The sequence below is a fragment of the Hordeum vulgare genome, chromosome 5H (genome assembly GCF_904849725.1).
Source record: "Hordeum vulgare subsp. vulgare chromosome 5H, MorexV3_pseudomolecules_assembly, whole genome shotgun sequence".
NCBI classification, from domain to species: Eukaryota; Viridiplantae; Streptophyta; class Magnoliopsida; order Poales; family Poaceae; genus Hordeum; species Hordeum vulgare.
This window is the reverse complement of record NC_058522.1, coordinates 332654676-332664294: the sequence shown is the minus strand read 5'-3', so window position 1 is coordinate 332664294 and position 9619 is coordinate 332654676.

The following is a 9619-nucleotide window of genomic DNA, read 5'->3' as shown; positions in this document are numbered from 1 at the left end:
AATCTAGTGAAGACTTTTAGATGCTTAGTGAAATTCATCAATACTTTGAGGAATAAGCAGTGTTTGAGGAATAGAGACTGATAGACACGTGAGGAACAGTAGATTTCACACATCTACGGTAAAATAGTAGATCGAAAGAGCTGTGAAAATAGGGTTTTTATTTACCCTATAAATCGCGCACGAAGAGCAGAGAAGGAGTAGCAGTAGATGCTCTTAGGTGCGAGTCCACTGCGCCCTAACTCAGCAACAGAGGACAGCTACGACGGCGACGAACGAAGATGATCCGGTTCCGGCGTGATTTCGGTGATGGAGAGGTCGAGGCAGTCAAGCTTTTCCTCGTCGGCGACGAGACTTCTAGCGGTGGCGCTAGGGCTTTGAGCTTTGCTGTAGGAGGAGGGCGATGGGACGAAGAAGATTTTACTGAAGGGGGATGGGGACATATTTATAGCCAGGTGGTAACTATTGGCGCAAAAGTATCGGACCAAATAGCCCCTGTCTCTACGTCTCTGCAAGACACGTGTAGCCCACGACCTAAGCGGTGGAGATCGTGGTTATCTGAACATGGGAATTGGGGTTCAGTTACTGTGTAAAAATATAAAAATCATTTTTGAAGATTTGAGGATTTTGTTACAAAATCATCAACTGACAAGGACGCAATGAGGATTTTGAACAAAGTTTCAAGTAGAAGGCATATGAAGAATTGAATAGACTGGGTGAGAGTAGCATAGAGGGAAAGTAGGGTCCGATGACATTCACTTAGATGAAATATCAAATTAAAGAAATAGCTATAAGTGAATGCTGTTGAGGACTTTGAAATCACAGTATCCAGGCAAACGAAAATCATCAAGTGTTTTTGAAGATTTTAATTAACTTGAGGATTTTGTGACAAAGCGTCATGATGATGAATTTCAGTTTTGAAGAAAAACAAGTTTGAAGAACAACTGTTTTGAAGAAAATCAACTTTTGAAGAAATTTAGCTTTGAAGAAATTCAACTTGAGGAATTTCAAGTTGGGTGGTGGCGTGACCCACCATATAAAAATGTTGATTTCATACGCCGAGTACAATTGTCGTAGGGCCCTGAGAATCAATTTCTTCGTTGATATCCGCACACTAAGAGTGATATTCTTCATTGGTTGAAGAAAATTGATTCTTCGTGTGTTGCACATCTAAGTCATCAATTTTGCATAAGTGTTAGGATGTGTGCATGTTTTTACAAAACATTTGAAGATTGTAAGATATTTAGCTCACACCGCAACTTGCAAAACCTTTTCTCATCCAAGGGCTTAGTGAAGATATCTGCCAGTTGATCGTCAGTCTTCACATGGTCGATGAGGATATTGCCCTTGAGGACATGGTCCCGAAGAAAATGGTGATGAATCTGGATGTGTTTAGTCTTCGAGTGCTATACTGGGTTGTATGCAATATTGATTGCACTCTCATTGTCGCAGTAGAGAGGCACATTCTTGATGTTGATGCCGTAGTCCTTGAGGGTTTGCTTCATCCATAGCAGTTGAGCACAACATGAGCCAACATCAATGTACTCAGCTTCGGCAGTGGAGAGTGAAATGCAGTTCTGCTTCTTTGAGGACCAGCAGACTAGTGGTCTTCCGAGGAAATGACATGTGCTAGAGGTTGACTTGTGATCCACACGGTCACCAGCATAGTGAGAATCAGAATATCCCACAAGATGAAGATTTGAGCCCTTGGGGTACCATAATCCTAGTGTTGGTGTGTGAGCTAAGTATCGAAGAATATGCTTCACAGCCTTATGGTGTGATTCCTTCGGTTTTGCTTGAAAACGTGCACACATGCAAACACTAAGCATTATATCTGGCCTAGATGCACACAAATACAATAAGGAGCAAATCATGGAGCGATATAATTGCTGATCAAATTCTTTACCATTTTCGTGAGTGCAGAGGTGGCCGTTGGTAGGCATTGGAGTCTTGGCACCTTTGCATTCATGCATGTCGAATTTCCTCAGAACATCCTTGAGGTATTTCTCCTATGATATGAAGATTCCATTGCGTTGTTGACGAATTTGAAGACCTAAGAAGAATTTCAGCTCCCCCATCATAGACATATGATATTCTTCACTCATCATGTAAGAAAAGTCATCACTGGAACGTTTGTCAGTACAACCAAATATGATGTTATCGACATATATCTGGCACACAAATAGTTCATTATCATAGGATTTAGTGAAAAGAGTCGGATCAAGTGAACCAGGTTTGAAGCCTTTCTTCATGAGGAATTCCCTCAATGTATCATACCACGCCCGAGGGGCTTGCTTGAGACCATAGAGCGCTTTTTTGAGTCTGAAGACTTTGTCTGGATTCTTTGGATCCTCAAAACCTGGGGGCTGAGCAACATATACTTCTTCCTCAAGCTTACCATTGAGGAATGCACTTTTTACATCCATTTGATATAAGATAATGTTATGATGATTTGCATAAGCAAGTAGTATTAGAATAGCTTCAAGTCTAGCAACAGGTGCAAAAGTTTCATCGAAATCTATTCCTTCAACCTCTGTGTAGCCTTGGGCTACAAGTCGTGCCTTATTCCTCACCACTTGACCGTCCTCATCTTGCTTGTTTCATAAAATCCACTTGGTGCCGATGATATTGTGCTTGCGAGGATCTGGTCGTTTGATGAGCTCCCATACGTCATTCAGCTTGAATTGAAGAAGTTCGTCTTGCATTGCTTGGATCCACTCCGGTTCCATGAAAGCCTCAGCAACTTTTGAAGGTTCTGTGATAGACACAAAGGAGAAATGCTCACAAAAGTTAACTAAGTGTGAAGCTTTTGAGCGAGTGAGAGGAATTGGCGTGTTGATGTCATTGAGGATTTTGTCAAGTTCCACTTCATTTGCAAACCTCGGATGAGCTGGTTGAGGATTTCATCTGGGCTGAGGAATTGGTTCTGGAGTAATTTCCTCAGGAGAATCTTCTTGATTTTCATCAGTGCTGGGAATGATTTCTTCATCAATTTCCTCAGTGGGAACAATGTCTTCAGTAGCTTTGAGCTTTATTGCTTCCTCAGGAGACAATTTATCTCGATCAGGAGGCAATTGCTCCCTTTGCGATCCATTAGTTTCATCGAACCGCACATCTACAGTCTCAACAACCTTGTTGTGATAGGTGTTGAAGACTCTGTAGGTGTGCGAGTCCTTTCCATAACCGAGCATAAAACCCTCATGTGCCTTAGGTGCAAACTTTGAGCTATGGTGAGGATCTCTAATCCAACATTTTGCACCGAAGAATTTGAAATAACTTACATTGGGTTTCTTGTCTTTGAGGAGTTCATATGAGGTTTTCTTGAGGAATTTGTGAAGATATACCCTATTGATGATATGTCATGTAGTGTTAATTGCTTCAGGCCAAAAGCGATGAGGAGTCTGATATTCTTCAAGCATGGTTCTTGCCATCTCAACCAGAGTCCTGTTCTTCCTTTCGATGACACCATTCTATTGAGGAGTATAAGGAGCATACAATTCGTGAGTAATACCAAGTTCATCAAGATAATTATCAAGACCAGTGTTTTTGAACTCTGTTCCATTATCACTCCTGATGTGTTTGATCTTGACGCCGAAGTTCGCCGAGGCCCTTGAAGAAAATCGTTTGAAGACTTCCTGCACTTCAGTTTTATACAAAATGATATGCACCCATGTGTATCTGGAATAATCATCAACTATGACAAAGCCATATAAAGATGCTGCATTTGTTAGTGTGGCATAATGAGTAGGTCCAAATAGATCCATGTGAAGCAATTCAAATGGACGAGTAGTGGTCATGATGGTCTTCGAGGGGTGCTTGGACCTGGTCATTTTCCCAGACTCACAAGCACCGCAGAGGTGGTCCTTGAGGAATTTGACTGATTCGATGCCGATGACATGCTTCTTCTTCGCGAGCGTGTGCAAATTCCTCATGCCCGCATGACCAAGTCTTCGATGCCACAGCCACCCTTCTGAGGTTTTTGCTAGTAAGCAAGTGGCTGGTTGAGGACCTGTAGAGAAATCAACAATGTACAAATCCCCTCTTCTAACACCTTCGAAGACTTTGGATCTGTCAGATTCCATGATGACAACACATCTATATCTTCCAAAGATAACAATCATATCAAGATCACAAAGCATTGAGACTGACATGAGGTTAAACCCAAGGGATTCAACAAGCATCACTTTGTCCATGTGCCTGTCCTTGGAAATAGTCACTTTGCCAAGTCCCAATACCTTGCTTTTACCTTTGTCAACATATGTGATTTGCTTCAGGGGTGATGGAGTTAGTGGCATATTCATCAGCAAGCTTTTGTCACCAGTCATGTGATGTGTGCAGCCACTATCAAGAACCCACTCAGTACTCTTGGGTTTGTCATCCTGCAGATGAATTAGTACAACTTACCATCTCATATGCTTCAGCTTTGAAGAATATGATATCAATTTCATCAGATAGGAATTTCATCATAAACAGAATTATAAGGACGTGTGAAATATTTCTATTTCATCAATATAAGCTTGCGTCCTATCAAGCATTTTTCTCAGGTCTCCAGCAAATTCTTCAGATGACGATTTTCATCTGGAGACCTGACCTGCACAAGTGATTAGTTCAATTTCTTCACCACCCACATCTAAAGGGGTGGTAAAGCATTCATCATCCTGCGAGCACCATATGAGAAAGGGGGCACTGAAGCTAATGCACTTCTCTTAATAGTAGGGGGGGTTAAAGTACTCAAATGAATATGCAGAGAACTCATTTGAGGATTTATGAACATAATGATTTGAAGAATAACGCTCATATTCATATTCCTTGTAATTTCCCTGCATGTTAGGAACATTAGCACGGGTACGAGCATAGTTTCGACCAGTTGAGAATTTTGATCCTCTTGAAGACTTTGGTCTTCCTGAGGAATTTGATCTGGGGTTCAAATTCTTCATAGGTGGTGTCATGAGGACATTCACCTGAAGATTTTCAAGGCAACTTTTGGGAACCCAGATCTTCCTCAGGGGAGATCCATTCCTACAGTTAGTTTCAACATATCATGCAAATACTTCACCAGATTGATTCTTGAACAATTTATAATTGGAGTCAAATGACTCATCTGAGGCACATGATAATTCACATGAAAAGCCTGTTAGATTGGATGGATCAAAAGGAGGCCCAGTAGCAGCAACCCATGAGGTTTTGGGATACTGCCTAGGTTTCCAATATGATCCATCAGCATTCAATTTCCTCTCAAAGGCAATCCCTTCTTTCCTCGGGTTCCTATTCAAGATCTGCTTTTTGAGCACATCACAAAGGGTTTGGTGTCTTTGAGACTTTTGTATATGCCTGTCACATACAATTCCTTCAGCCCTGCATTTTCATCACTGACATTTGTGGTTTCCTCAGGTGAGGAATTTGACACTACAGGAGCAGTTGAAGAATTTGTAGTAATAGAAGCATTTGATGATTCTGGTGAAGAATTAGCAGTTCCACGTTCGATGCATTTAAGACATGGAGGAATGAATTCAGCTTGAGCAGCACTGATCTGTTGAGCTAGTAATGAATCATTTTCCATACGAAGATCGTCATGAGAAATCCTCAGCTTCTCAAGATCAAGCTTCCTTTGAAGAAATTCACAGGAAAGTTTCTCATGATTAGCGAGGAGTGTAACATGATGATCTTGAAGATTATCAAATCTGGACTGAAGACTTTTCATATCTTCAGTGAGGATTTGGGTAAGATTCATTTCATCATTCAACAGATCATCACTTCTGTCTAGCAGTTTCTGAAGCTTTTCCAGGGCAGTTTGTTGTTTAGTGGCAATGATAGCAAGTTTACTGTAACTGGGTTTTTTATAATCATCAGGTTCACAGTCACTTGAATCAGAAGAGAAAGCATCATTCGGTACCTTTGAACCTTTTGCCATGAAGCAATAGGTTGGAGCGAAGTCATTAGCATAGTCATCAGTGTGGATGGTGTGATCATTTTCTTCAAGGTTGAAGATTGACTTGCTGACGGATGTGATTGCAAGTGCAAGGCTAGCCTGTCCATATTCTGAGTCTTCATTAGAACCCTCCTCTTCATCACATTCCTCAAATTCTGCCTCGGATTCCATTTCCTTGCCAATAAGTGCCCGAGCCTTTCTGAAACTAGTCTTCTTGTGCGAAGAGGACTTTGAAGATGAGGATTTTGAAGATTTCTTCTTTTTCTTCGAATCATCAGAACTTTCATCCTTGTATTTCTTCTTCTTTGATTCCTTTCCCCAACGAGGACAATCAACAATGTAGTGGCCTGTTATCTTGCATTCGTGGCAGGTTCTTTTCTTGTAGTCCTCAGATGAAGATTCTGATGTCCTCATATCTCTTCTTGAAGATTTACCAAACTGGCCACATCGTGTAAAGTTCTGGAATTTCCTCACGAGCATTGCAAGCTCCTGTCCAAATTCTTCAGGATCACCAATGCTACCATCCGAGTCTTCTTCTTCAGATGAGGAAATTGCTTTGGCCTTCAGTGCACGTGGTCTAGAATAGCTTGGTCCATATAGATCTCTCTTTTCTTCTTGTTGGAATTCATGAGTATTGAGTCTTTCGAGTATATCAGTTGGATCAAGCATCTTGTAGTCTGGTCTTTCTTGAATCATCAGAACTAAAGTATCAAATGAAGAATCCAAAGATCTTAGCAGTTTCTTCACAACTTCATGATCACTAATGTCTCGAGTTCCCAGTGCTTGCAGTTCATTCGATATGTCAGTGGGGCGATCAAAGGTATCTTGGCAGCTTTCATTGTCAAGCCTCTTGAAGCGATTGAAGAAATTGCGAAGAACATCAACACGAGAATCACGCTGGGTTGATACTCCTTCATTAACTTTGGACAACCTTTCCTAGATAAGTTTTGCTGAGCCCAAAGCACTCACTCTGCCAAACCGGCCCTTGCTCAGATGGCCACATATGATATTCTTCGCTTGGGAATCAAGTTGCTTGAATTTATTCAGATCAACGGCATAGACAGTAGCAGTGACGATAGGGACGCCATGTTCCACAATATACCAGAGATCGTTATCAATAGCTTGTAGATGCATCTACATCTTGGTCTTCCAGAAGGGAAAGTCCTTTCCTTCGAAAGTAGGACATCCTGCAGTAACCTTGATCATGCCTGCAGTCGACATAAGTAAAACTCCAGGTGGTTAAACCAAAATCACACAGAACAAGGGAGTACCTTGCTCTGATACCAATTGAAAGTGCGTTATATCGACTAGAGGGGGGGGGGGGGTGAATAGGAGATTTTTAGAATTTCATCACTGAGGAAATTCCTTTTGAGGAAATTCATCACTGATGACTAACTTGCAGCGGAAGCATCAAAGGATCAGGAGTGCAAAGTATCACTACATCAGTTTTTCAGGGTGAAGAATATGAAAAACAATTTGCACAGTACGCAGGCACGGAGAAAACAGATGAGGATTAACTCGCGTGAAGAATTTGGGGTTGAGGAATTTCAGAGAAAGTCTTCAACAAATTCTTCAAATAGTGGCTGTGAAAATCATCAACATACAGTCTGAGGATTGTAAAGAGTTGAAGAAATAGAACCTGTTTCACTGTGAAGACAGTGGTTGATGACCGAGTTCCAACTGCCGTGACAGTTGTACATCTGGTTTGGAGCGGCTTGGTATTGAAACCAAAAGACACACAGTCCCGGGACACACAGTCCCTACCGTATTCTCCTTGGGCTAAGAACACACAGTCCTCGGCCAACACTCGTGGTAAGTCTTCAGGGTAGACTTCCAAACCCTCACAAACTTGGTCACCTGACGATCCACAATTGACTGCTGGATTGCTCTAGACCATGATGCCTAACCGTCTGGAGGATGCATAGTCCTCAAAGGTAAAAGGCTTCAGTCCCACACAGGAACAACTTATTCAGTGATGCTCAATCACTTGGTTTTCGGTTTGTGGTTTGGTGTTTGGGTTATTTCCTCACTGATGAATTACTCTCGAAGACTCTGAGGAATTTGGATTGCTCTTATGACAAGTGTCAGTTTCCAATGGAGTAGCCAACCAGCTAATGGTGTGGGGGGCGGCTATTTATAGCCTGGGAGCATCCCAACATGATTTGACATTAATGCCCTGAAATAATATGATCGATGGTGTGGATAAGACCAATGATGTGGCGCGACTTGCGGTAACGGTCGGGACCCTCAACTGTGAGAGTCCTCATGTCTCTCATATTCCTCACTATAGGCTTTTGGTAGGACTAGCACAAATGCCCGTGTGTTGCAACGGGAGAGAACACCACTCCCTATGAATCATGGTTGGTCGAGTGGAGAAACTGTGTCGCGGGATAATGGTCGCTCTTGGGAGAAAAGATGAATCGTTTGTGGATCATGACTTGAGCTCACGACATGGGGTATCTTAATTATTGCTGATTTAGTATAACATTTGTATCGGAGGGAGTATCTTCTTTGTTAAATACAACTTCACCAAGCAAACGTCATTGACTCCATATGGAATCAAACTGCGTATGTCCGGGAATTTTAATGGGGGTGAATGGAATGGGGACTCTAGGAACATCAAAAATCAATTAGAGTCAAAAGAGTAGTGCGTTGATGGCATGTGCAAGCACAATATACTCAGTCTCATCCTTGTATGCAACAATCAAATGCATTAGTGTGACCACCTTCTGTTTACCAGCCATACAAAGGGCATATGTGTCATCAAGTACACCTATATTGATCAAACAGTAATGATGTGAGAATAGTTAAAGAGGGAAAGACTTACTTGATTGCCTATAAGTGCTCTAAACCCCAAGTATTGAAACTTAAATGGGAAGAGCATACATAATATTAGAAACAAACCTAAAAAAATATGGATGACATGGTCACATGGAGGAAAAAAATATCATCTGAAAGTTTATATTCCAAATCATTGATCTCTATCCATTCCGAAACACATCAAAGAGGACATGTATAAGATAACTACTACATACACCTATCTTATTTTTGCATTGGCCGATTCCTCAAAATCTTAGTATAGAGCTAGCAAGAAAATATTATACACACTATATAATAATCATGATTTCAAAAAATCTGAAAGTTGGTAAAACAAAAAATACAATTGTATCAGGAAATATCAGTAGTCAGTCATTGTACCTTTGATTGATCATGATACACATTACAATTAGATATACCATGCAAGTAATTTGAAATTCATCGTTTCGTTTATCCATAAGAAACAAACATTACTTCATCCGAATCATCTCCACCAGAAACATAAACAAAATCCATTGGATAACATGGGGTGCCATTAAAAATATTTGTAACGCCTCCTCTTAACATCAAACTGAACTTGTTGCATGGTAGTTGATTGGTAGATGCAGAGAAAGCAAGCTTGCTGCAGGGTGCCATTGAAGGAGATGCACACCAGTTGGTTCTGTTCCACTCCTCTTAACATCAAACTGAACTTGCTGCATGGTAGTTGATTGGTAGATGTAGAGAAAGCAAGCTTGCTGCAGGGTGCCATTGAAGGAGATGCACACCAGTTGGTTCTGTTCCGTTCCCTACAACACAGAGTCTGGTGATCTGTAGTAGAACATAGAAATCACTTTTTTCTAAAATCTAACATTGCAGAACAAGCCAAATTAGTGG